We start from the raw sequence: 12,184 nt of genomic DNA on the forward strand, positions 1-12,184 counted from the left end.
GGGGGGGGGGGGGCATCCATTCTGACTGCTGATCAAAATCGCACCAGGCTGATCATATCCCAGAAAAATCTGACATTGTTTGAGGCAGATCCAGCTGGTTTCCATGAACGTTTCTTAACCCAAGATGAGTATTGAGTTCAACACTTTGAGCCAGAGACAAAGAGACAATCCATGCAGTGGAAACACCCCTTCTCACCTGCTTCGAAGAAAGCCAGGATCGTTTCATCTTCTGAGAAGTTGATGGCTTCATTTTTTTGGGAAGCAAAAGACATTGTGGTTATTGACTATCTTCAAAAGGCTCTCACCATCAACGAAGAGCCCTATATCGACTTCAAGAGGCAGTTACAAAAGGTTATAAAAACCAAACGCACAGGAAAACTCATGAAAAGGCTCTTGTTTCCTCATTTCATCAGAATAATGCTTCCGCACACAAATCCTTGCTTTCAATGGCTGCTGTCTGCGTGACTGTGGCTTTTAACTCTTCCCTACCAAGAAAAAGAAAAAAAAAACACTTGGTTGGGAACCATTATCGCAATGATGATGGCGTCATGTCTGTTGTTGAAAACACTTTTGATGAATAGGATGAAAGCCTCTTTACCAATGGGATCCAAGCACTTCAACACCAATGGAAAAAGTGTGTGGACTGCAAAGTAGATTATGCTCAAGAAATAAGCTCAGTTGGGCAAATTCCATGAGAGCGTCTTGGTCAGCCAATAAACTTTTTAGCCGACTCTCGTAGGCAGACACTAACAACCAAAGAAAAAAGTAACAAAAAAGACAAAAACATACGCTCACATGTACGCATTCACACTCATATATGAACCCGATTCATCAAGACGACCAATCCTGGCTCTTAGGAGAAAGCAACCATGCTCACACACATACAGTCGTCTTACTAAAAGGCGGACATACAAGCATACACGCACAATTACTGTTCAAAATGTCCCAATTGCTCTCGTACGTATGAAACTCCATTCCTTCAACTTTATTACCGTTTATTCTAATCCCTCAACCGGATTTCGCTCAGCCTAATTCTTACGTCACCATTTGCGCAATCCCATTTCTTCGTTTCCCACACTTTACTTTCGTTCTGTCTGAAAACGAACTCAGGCTGAAAGGTTAAAGACGTTTGCAAGTTGCTTTCTTCGCGAGCGTCAAACTAATAATCACGACTTGTCTTCACTTTGACAATTTTGTTGTTATCATCGTTTTACGCACACACGTACATATACACATATGTATATGTGTGTGTGTAAGTATGTATATATGTATACACACACATATGCATATACGTATGGCTATAGGAATACATGTATATATCGTTAAAAGGTATTAAAATGAAAGTGTTTAATCAGAATATTTATTTCACTTTACAGATAGCTAATAGTTATGACGACAAATCTTTCTTTCTATTTCTATATATTCACACACACACACACACACACACACACACACACACACACACGCACACACACACACACACACACACACAAATATACATCTATATACACTCATATACGCGCATATATACATATAAAAAGAGACACATGTTATATTGAAGACACGACTTCAATATAACATGTCTGAAAGATAATATAAAAATGAATATCGAAACTATTTGACTTGTAATATTATGTGCGTGTGCGTGCGTGCATATGCGTGTATGTGTGTGTGTGTGTGTATGAGTGTGCGTGTGTGTGTGTGTGTGTGTGTGTGTGTGTACATACATAGATATGAGCGAGCAAGCACACACACCTGCGTATACGTTTGCAATAGTAATGTATTTTGTAATCAGAAATTATATTCCATCTTATGACGAGTCTCTTGTTAAAAACTTAAGACATGGTTTTTAATATCTTACACGCACCGAGTACACCCCATCACACCCTACCACACGCACATACCCATACATTCACATATGTATAATGATGAACATAACTCTTTATATTCCTGATATTTCCTGATAATGTTCCTGTGCATGCCAGTGTATTAAAAACGTCACTCATATTATTTTGTTTTACTTCACATCAAGTTTAAATTTCACATGACAAGTATTCTCTGAAAATATTTGGAATCTCTAAGTTTTTCTTCTCCACTAATATGGATGCGAAATATAAACTAGTCACGTGGTCATGACGTATTTTTTTCGTTATGGAAATACTTGGGTAATTTGTATAAAAGCGTGTGTACTTCAATGCGTGTAGATTAGTGCGTATACAACAGTGCCAGTACAAAGATGTGTGTAATTTAGGTGGTGTACATTGTACACTTGTCTGTTGTGATATATGTAGATACCGTACAGAAGCCTGTATACATAAATGCATGTACAAAACGCTTATACTCAAGCGTAAATGCTTTAGTGTGTATAATTTTGTTGGTATATAGACAGTTGCCCAAGGTACCACGCAGTGAGACTGAACCAGGAACCCGGAACCATGTGGTTGGGAAACTTCTTACCACACAGCCACGCTTTTGTACTTTAGTTGTATAACAGTGTGTTTACCAAATCTGTGTAGCTTCGACGAGTGTACGATGGCGTGTAGTATGTCTACTTTCCTGTAAGTTAATGAGTGCAAAAATAATCAAAGTTCTGCTTTGATTGTGTTGAGTAATTTACAGTGTAAACATCGGTGAGTGTATAATAGAATGACTTCTTCACTGTTTCTGCATTCCTGCAAACTGGATTGTGTGTGATCGTGTTCAGTGCGCGTACTATAGTGTCTCTACTCCATTGGCTTTATAACTGGATGTGTGTGTGTGTGTGTGTGTGTGGTGTGTGGTGTGTGCGTGCGAGTGTATGGAAATATTCAAACGGGTGTATATAGATCTGGTGAAAGACGTATCTGATGATCTTAACTGTGCTTAATATACAACCATCTCTGTTTTGCTTACCTTCCGTGTTACGTGTATAACTGCGATGTTGATGCTAAGCAATTTTCCACTTACAGTAACATTGCGGTGTCATATTACCCGACAAGTTGCCAGGAGATCAACATGAGTCTTTAAAGAAGGAAACCGATGGAGCCCGAGTTTGACAAGTTTTCCTTTAGTTTGCAATATTCATGGAAAGCAATTAAATTTGTATTTCTTCGGAGACTTGTAATGGAGGTTAGTTAGATATAGCGCTGATATATTGTCACGCAATAATATTTTCCCCCACTTTGCCATAAATCATTACATTTGAATTTAAAATGATCTGGATTCAAGGGTATGTATGTCTCTTTTTATAAACTTTGACTAACGTTATGAAATATTCTTTCGTCGATTTTATATTATTGATGCATTTGATTACACAAGTGAATAATTTTGGGGGTTTTATATTTATTCGTTGGCTCTATTTATTTCATCGCTCTTCTCTCACTGAATAGGTTGTCAAGTATCTATATAGATCTACTAATTCTCTTTAACCATTTACTGCTGCAGAGAACTTGCTGAAAGGTTGTTGTTGTGTAGCCTGCTATATATTCAAGAATTCTGCAGTACTTGAGTGTATAAACTAAAAAATAAATAAACCACCGAAAAACATGTAGTTTTATAAGCGCTATGATTTATCCTAGGGATGCAAAGAAAATATTGTGAGCAAGAGTTGTCATGTTTCAACTAAGGAGAAAGACAGGAGCAAATAAAATTGTTATGTCACAGCCTCCGATTGAAACCGAATCGTAAGATTGGCCTAATGGGCACTTACCCAGGCAACGGGGATCATATCACAGTGCTAAAGCGGAAATCTTCAGCTCGTGCATTTATGAAAGAAAATGTAAGTAGAGCTCTCCAATATTTCCACAAAACAGTGGGCGTGTGAGCATACGTAAGTGCATATGTCCGTATGTACTAGGGGTCAAGAAGGAGAACTCTCACAACCATGTGTGTAAATGCATATGTATGTGTAAAGATGCGTGTGTATATGCATGTGTGTATGTATGTGTATGTATAACCCCCATACATGATAAAATCCCCAAACCATGGTTGATCTGATGAGCGCTTAGCTTTCGCACACTTGGTACAAAAATTAATTGGTAAAACTGCAAGAAACAAAACTGAACGGTAAAAGAGAAAATTATTTACTTATTTACTTGATGATCATTCACCTCGATATCCCAACATTATAAGAGTGCTCTCCATTGCGATGCAGCGTCCATATGATGCTATACACGCGCACGTGTGTGTGTATGTGTGTGCGTGTGTGTGTGTGTGCATGCGTGTGCGTATATGCACGTGTATATGTGCGTATGCGTGTGTGTGTAGATATGTGAGTGTGTATGTATATGAATAAACATATACATACATGTACACCCACATATAATTACCGCTTTATAACACATTCACAACGCTACAGGAAGCAAATGTCGAATGTTTTGAGTCCGATGTATTACTGGTACTTTATTTATCGACCCCTCCAAGAGAAGAAGGGTCGAGTGGAACTCGGGTGAATTTGAGCTTAGGATGCAAAAGTAATATTCTCGGAGATTTTCGCTGACGTTGTACAGTGTCCGTTAGTCTTTCACCTTCATACATGGATATGTAATAACAAAATGTCGAATTTATGGCTATCACGTGCGTGCGCATGTATTCTTAGCTGCGTGAACGGTTTTGCATGTGTGTGTGTGTGTGTGTGTGTGTGTGTGTGTGTGTGTGTGAGTGTGTGAGTGTGTGCGCACACACATATATCTAATGCTGATACACCTGTTCACATTTAAAACTTAATATCAAAACCCGCTGCTAATTTACAAGTCTGTTAACGCTGTTTGCTTGAACACACACACACACACACATACACACACACACACACACACACTCACACTCACACACACACACACACACACACACACACACACACACACACACACACACACACACACACGATACTGGTTTTCATTGTATCCCAGAGAATGATGATAATGGCTGGATGGCAGATACTTAATCGATTCCAAACGTTATTTTCTAAAGACTACAGTTTCAGGATAAAAACTCCACACTCTATACCACTTCAGCACAAAAAGAGCAAAATAAAATATGAGGAACATCTATTAAACTTATTGTAAGAATTTAACCTTTATCCTAAATAGCAACAACTCGTTTAGACAATATTCTGTAAACTCTTATTATTATTATCCACGGAATTTATCGAAGCTAGGTTTTATCTTTAAACAACCGATGCTATTGTCATCTAACGTGTTAGAAATATACAACACATGACATTTCTTGCAGTGAAATCGGATTCGACTCCCATAACCTTAGGCAAGAATTTCAGATATTGCATTGTCCGAATGCAGAAAAATCGATCCTGTTCTAAGTTCCCACTTTCTAAATTCCACCCCACTTGAGTTATTTGTCGTTTTAGGATGAGATCGATTTCGATTTTTCCATCGTAATGTTACTGGCTTCTAAAACTAGTAAAGAATACTAATGAAAGACAGGATATACACCTGAAGACATATACACAGCAAGTTTTCTGATCATATTTAGGCTAAAATGAATGGTGGAGAGATGGATAAAGCTGGAGAGATGGAAGTAATAACGTCTCAACTAAAAGGCCAGGTCTTTGTATCCGTTGCGGCCGTTATACTTTGGCCTCCTGAAGCAAGGCGCTGAAACCTTTCAACATCTGTTCGCCAAGCTCCAAATTGGATACGGCACAGGTTTGTAGTTTCCCCGATTTAATCGATTTTTCTTTTGATAATTTACAGCAGAGGGTTCATATCCCGGAGAGACTGCAGTCATCGGAAAGCAGTAAATAAAACTGCAGTATAGAAAAATTCAAAATGGAAACCGAGCTTTCTTGTGCGATATGGCCTCTATTAAGAAGGTGGTGAAGTACATGGTTAGAGGGAGAGCTGGTTAACATTTCTTGCATGTTGTATGACTACATAGAGTTCCACTCGTTGGCCTGTAGTGTTGCATTTGTTGTTTAGCCACAGTTATTGAATTGGCCAATGATCAGATTTCTTCCTGTATGGCCAGTTCACACCACTTTCTAACTTTCTTTTTAAAGATAATAGTATATATTTGAAGGACATTTGGCTGCTATTTTAGCAGATCGAGCGAATAAATAAATTCTCCCTTCACTGACCCTTTGGAATGTTGTTGTTATTAGTGCTGACAGTTTATGGTAATGCAAAAAAGAACTTGATGACAACTGATAAGCTAATAATTAAAGAGAATTAAACGTACTGATTGACCCTGGCGCCTTCGCCGCCTTTACCATCATCGCCTTCTTCGCCACCACCATCTCGTCTGCTATCGACGCCGCCCCACCGCAGTTCTGCAATTCTGCACAAACGCGGTTAATAGATTCCAAATAGAGATAACAATCACATCCGGCTTCATTTAACTCTCGACCAATATGTCGCTTGCTATTTAAGGGTAAATTTGCAAAGGATGGTATCGGAAGTACTGGCACTAACAACATCGCAGTGGTCGGCCTAGATACGAGCTAGTTGTTGATGCCTGTTGTTCATGATGATGATGAGGATGATGATGTTATTGCCGTTGTTGTTGTTGTTATTTACCATCTGGGATGCCATTTTATCTTGTGGTACAAGCCGTAGGGGGTAATATTCTATGTAGGAAGTGGTAAAGTATAAACATACAGAGGATTAGAAATGGCAGAAGAGGACTGGCACAATCGGTAGAGCATCGGGGGGAATACTTCGTTCTGGTTGTTGACATTCCGAGTTCAAATCTTGCTGAAGTTCACTTTGCCTTTCATTGTTCTGGATTCAAGGAAACAAGGTCTCAGGCATTGCACGAGACACGATTTAATCGATTAAACGCTGTCCTACCTGAATTTTGGGTTTCGTGCCTATGTTGTGTAGCAATATAGAAAACATACAAGAATTGGTAGGAAGCGGTGAATTCAAAGAGTCTCTTGGCCGTCGGACAAATTGCTTTGCGACATCAACTTTACAGCTTTTAATGTTCTGATTTCGAATGTGAGGGACGCCAGCTTTGCCTTTTATCGTTTGGAGTCGAGAATTTAAGAAGTAACCAAATCTTGGGAATGCTTCTGATGGACTATTTCCATTCCCTAATTACGTATTAGAAATGTTGGCTAATCAGCTGGTGACCCAATGTTTTAGATAAGGTTTTAGGCGCTTAACAGTGAAGCCATCACCATAGGTCTGTATGTGGGGGTTTTGTCTTCGGGGTTGTCTTACATTGCTGTGTCTGTGTTTGCAATACTTCAATGGGGGATAACATTGGAGTTTTAAATCAAAGCTATGTTAAAAGTTAATATTGACTTCATATTTTGGCACAAGGCCTGCAATTTTGGGGGTAGGAGTCAGTGGGTTGCATCGACTCTAGTACTCAACTGGTATCGACTCCGAAAGGATAAAAGACAGAGTCAACTTCGGCGGAATTTGAACTCAGAACGTAAAGAACTGAAAGAATGTTATCCGGTGCACTAACTGCCAGTTCACGACGATTCTGCCCGTTCACTCCTTATGCTAGAAATTAATATTATTAGAAATATAAGAAAATATTTATTTGATCGCTGATATTGGTAGAAAGGATGGGATCGAGACTTTTTCAGTCTCAAATTGTGCCTCCTTTAATTTTGCTCAGATTGTTTTCAATTTTGGTGTATCGATGCAACTCTGAATTTTGATTATGATCAGCCAATTACTTTATCTCGTAAATTAAAGAATCTGATGTTATTTGGAATTAAAATAGGGAATTTTGGGTAATTCTAGCCAATCAACAGACAGTGAGGCATTAACAGCTTGTTACCATGACAACCACACGTTGTGTTGTGTTCACTTCATCCGCATCTTGTGTTGATTCTTCACACCACGAGATTTACTTCACCCGCGTGTTTCGTTTTATGTTTTGTTTTAATAAAAAATTTATACTTATCAATTAGAATTTTATTATAGATATTCTTCGTCGATTGTCTTAATATTTTACATATTTTTCATATATAGCAAAAGTTGTTTGTCATATTCATACAGTTTCTTGGCATTATGAAGGTGAACGGAATATGTGAACTTGGTACACAACCGCACACCTACACTTCAAGCACAGTACTGGCAAAGCATCGGTGACTCCACGACTCAGTATTGCCAAGTTTCAGGGACTCATTGACTCAGCTGGATTTATGATTTTACTAGGTTAATTCTATTCATAAACATTTAAATTAGGAGTATTTCTTAAACTCTTAGCTTCATATGAAGAGACAAAATAAACAGTAAGATGATACATGCTGATTTTATTAGGTATTTCTGTTTATTTAGAAACCTACAATGAACAGGTAATTTCGCAGACGCTAAACTATAAACTTCACAGGGTACAACCTTAAAGCTGACACCGCTCCGCTAAACGCAGAAAATTTCTGTCTCGCTATTGGCTAAAAATACAGTTTTTTTTTTTCGATTTTTAAACCTCTGTAACTTTTGCCTCCAATTTTTTCTCCACAACAAGCAATAAGACTGGAAAATGATATTATTATAGCCAATTTTCAGATTTTTTACTGTCTTTAAAAAAAAATGCATATTTTGCGAATGAAGCGAGGCGGAGGTGTGGGAGAATCGCTACAGCGCCAATAAAAATGCCTTGCAAAATTTATCCTAGCATTTTATTCTGTGTTCAAATGAACTTCCACGTCAGTTATTCGCTTCACCCTTTTGTGGTCGATAAGTAAAGTGTCAGTCAAGTACTGACGTTGATGATATCAATTCATTCCCTCCCCTCAAAAACTGTTTTCTTTGTGCCTAAACCAGAAACAATTATTATCATTTAGATGCCGAAAGGCGACGAGCTGGCAGAATCGTTAGCATGTCATGCAAAATGCTTAGTAACATTTCGTTTATCTTTACGTTCTGAGTTCAAATTCCACCGAGGTCAGCTTTACCTTTCATCCTCTCGGAGTCGATAAAATAAGTCCCAGTTACGCACTGAGGTCGATGTAATCAACTAAACTTCCTTACCCTGAAATTGCTGGCCATATGCCAAAATTTGAAACCATTATTTGGATTGTGAGCTGGTAGAATCGTTAGCCGGTTGGGTAAATGCTTTGCTGTATTTCTTTTGGCACTTTACGGTTTGAGTTCAAATTCCAGCGAGATAAACTTTGCTTTCGAATTTTCGGAGAGACGATAATATAAAGTATTGATCAAGTACAGGCGTTGTTGTAATCGATTAGCCCCTCTCCTCAAAAATACTTGCTTTCTACTTAAACGAGATAGAATTTTAATCTTCAAAATTTGATAATCCTGGTTTTGTTACTTTGTAAGACAAGAAAACTTTTGAAAAGATTGTAAAATAGTAGAATTCGCAGAAAATTTCTGAAAGTAGTTACGACCAATACACTTATGCTGTGAGTGTGAGTAGGAGAATCAGAGAGATGCGAAACAAGTGAAGAACCGATAAGGAGAAAACAATGCAGTACAACTACAGGAAGTAAAAGAAAAAGAAAAAAATGCTGTCGAGAAAAGATTAGAGAAATATAAAGAGGTGAACAGAAAGGGGTTTTAAAAATGGTTATAGAATCGATATGCGATAGAATTGGCTTCAATATTTCATAATGATGAAGTCCACTATCTCGTGTGAATAGAATAAATGGAAAATAGAGGGGCGTGTGCTTTAATCAGCAAATAATTTTTGTTTCTGTTAATTTGAAGAAATCGATCCCGACGGATCGATATTAATAAAGTTGTTAGAAAGTTGAAAGTAAAAATATCGGACGACGTGGATTTGAAAGAACTCAGGTTTGCTACAAAATGTTCACAACATCATTTAGAAATAGGCAAAAATAGTAAACAACACGACGAGAAAGAAAGAAAGAGTGTGAAACAGTGAGAGAGAGAGGAGGGATAGGGGGGTTGAAGATTAGTACTTACCTGGTTAATGCCACATATTTTCATGTCTTTGATGTCTTCGTATGTCTTTACATCGGCTAAAAGTAGCAGAATACTCTCCAGGGTTCCCGTTACAGCAAAGCGTGTCAGAAAAGAGGGTCAGGCAGGGAAACGAGGTTTCATCATTGTCACCCTCAGCCTCACAGACCTACAGACTCCGAGATCCTAAACCTCACGCCGACAACGAAACGCCACTGACGAATCGGTAACAGCGACTGATTGAAATCCAGTGTGACCATTTTTAAAGCCAGAGAGGAAATGGTTTGAATAATGGCGTAAAGAGGGCCACGTTTAGGAGAGATTCACGGACGCCGAGGACGAAGATCGTTGAAAGACTTCAATGAAGAAATGTTTAGTCCTTGTCTGTTCCTTATCTCAGTCACCGGACTGCGGTCATACTGGGGCACCGCCTTCAGAAGCATTTTAGGCGAACGAATCGACCCCAGTATTTATTTTTTCAACAGTGCGGTACTTATTCTATCAGCTTTGTTTACCGAACCTCTATTTAACGGGGACGTAAACAAACAAGTACCGATTGTCAAACGGTAGTGGGAGACAAACACAACCACGAAAACAAATAAGCGCGCGCACACACACACACAGGCACAACCATACATACATACGCACACACCCATACATACATACGCACACACACGGATATATATAAATGAGGCTTCTTTCAGTTTCCCTCCACCAAACCCACTCATGCAGGCACTGGTCGGCCCAAGGCTAGAGTAGAAGACATGTGTGGCCCACATGAGTTTACATTTGTATCGATAAAGATGCTTCTTTAGGACCACGTGATCTGTTTGCCTTTTCCTGTTTTCCACAGATTTGAAGCTGAGGTGGCTGATATCCCTTTCCCGCAGGCGGAAAGTCATTCAGCTGACTGCGTGGCATCGTGGTTTGGTGTTTGCCTGGATTTGCGTCAGCGTATGTGCGAGTGATTGTGTATGTGTGTGCGTGTGTGCGAGTGTATGTGTGCGAGTGTGTGTGTGTGTGTGAGAGAGAGAGAGAGAGAGAGAGAATGAGAGAGGAGATAAAAGAGAGAGAAAAAGAGAGAGAAAGTGAGAGAACGAAGTGTAGAAGACAAGAAGTACGAAGACATGTTAAGAGAAAAAAGTGAAAAAGCTGAAAAGCAGTAAATAATCTGACATTTTTTTAATACTTCATCACATTGTCAAAATAAAATCATCATAATCATCATCATCAACAACAGCAACAGCAATAACAGCAGCAGCAACAACAACAACAAAAGAAAAACGAAAACAGCGGCAACAACAAAAACAACAGCAGCAACAGCAACAACAAAAGGAAAACAACAACGGCAGCAGCAGCAGCAACAACAACACCTCAGCAGCAACAGCAGCAGCAGCAGCAGCGATAACGAAAGCAACAGCAGCAACGACGACAACCTAAATGAACGGGAACAGCTACGAAGTAAAACAGGAACGGCAACAGTGACTGTAACCATAGCAACAATAAGTGCAGAAACAACAACAACAACAACAACAACAACAACAGTAAATATTGCAGCGCGTTGAGCGAATGTCTTCGACTCTGGCCACAGTTGGACCAAATCCTGGTCAGGAAATGTTTTAGACGGACACATTACTTGTTGAAGGACATCAAGCGTTGCCTGGTTGAACACCACCAGGCACTTGGGTCCCTTTAGGAGAGTCGATTCTGTTGTAAACATTTAAGATAGGTTTCCGGTCTTGGCGTGCCGGCCTTCCTTCCTTCCTTCAGAGAGAGAGAGAGAGAGAGAGAGAGGGAGAGAGAGAACAAAAAACCGGTTGTAGCTGCTCCACCTCTAAATCGCAAAAGTAACTGTTTCTCAAATTTCGTTCTTTTATGGTTTAGACTGAGGAGGAAATATGGCGTCGATGAGACTTTCTAAGACCGCTGAAGTTGTGGAAGGACGGGAAGAAGTTTATCCCTTAACCGGATGTCTAACCCGGTTGTTTACCATTGAGTGGACTGTACTAAAGGAACGAAAGGGCCAACGTAGGCGTTTATGTCTACCACAAAAGACGTGATCCTGTGCTTTCATCGTCCACCGAAATTAACAGAGTTTCTGGTTACGAAATTCTTATTTGGTCAACATTAAAACTATAAAAGGAGACATGCCTCAAACTACAGCCACGCAGAGGAAATGGATCTCAAAAATCACGTGGTCATGAAGCAAACTTGTTAAGCAAACAGCGATAGTTGTGCCCACATTAAACCATTCCAGATAGAATTGGTAGAGGTGATGCATATACTACACAATATCTCCAAGAAAGATGTCAACAAATATCAATAGAAATTCTCGATACAGCGGCCAA

Source organism: Octopus bimaculoides, chromosome 13 (assembly GCF_001194135.2).
Source record: "Octopus bimaculoides isolate UCB-OBI-ISO-001 chromosome 13, ASM119413v2, whole genome shotgun sequence".
In the NCBI taxonomy this organism is placed as follows: domain Eukaryota; kingdom Metazoa; phylum Mollusca; class Cephalopoda; order Octopoda; family Octopodidae; genus Octopus; species Octopus bimaculoides.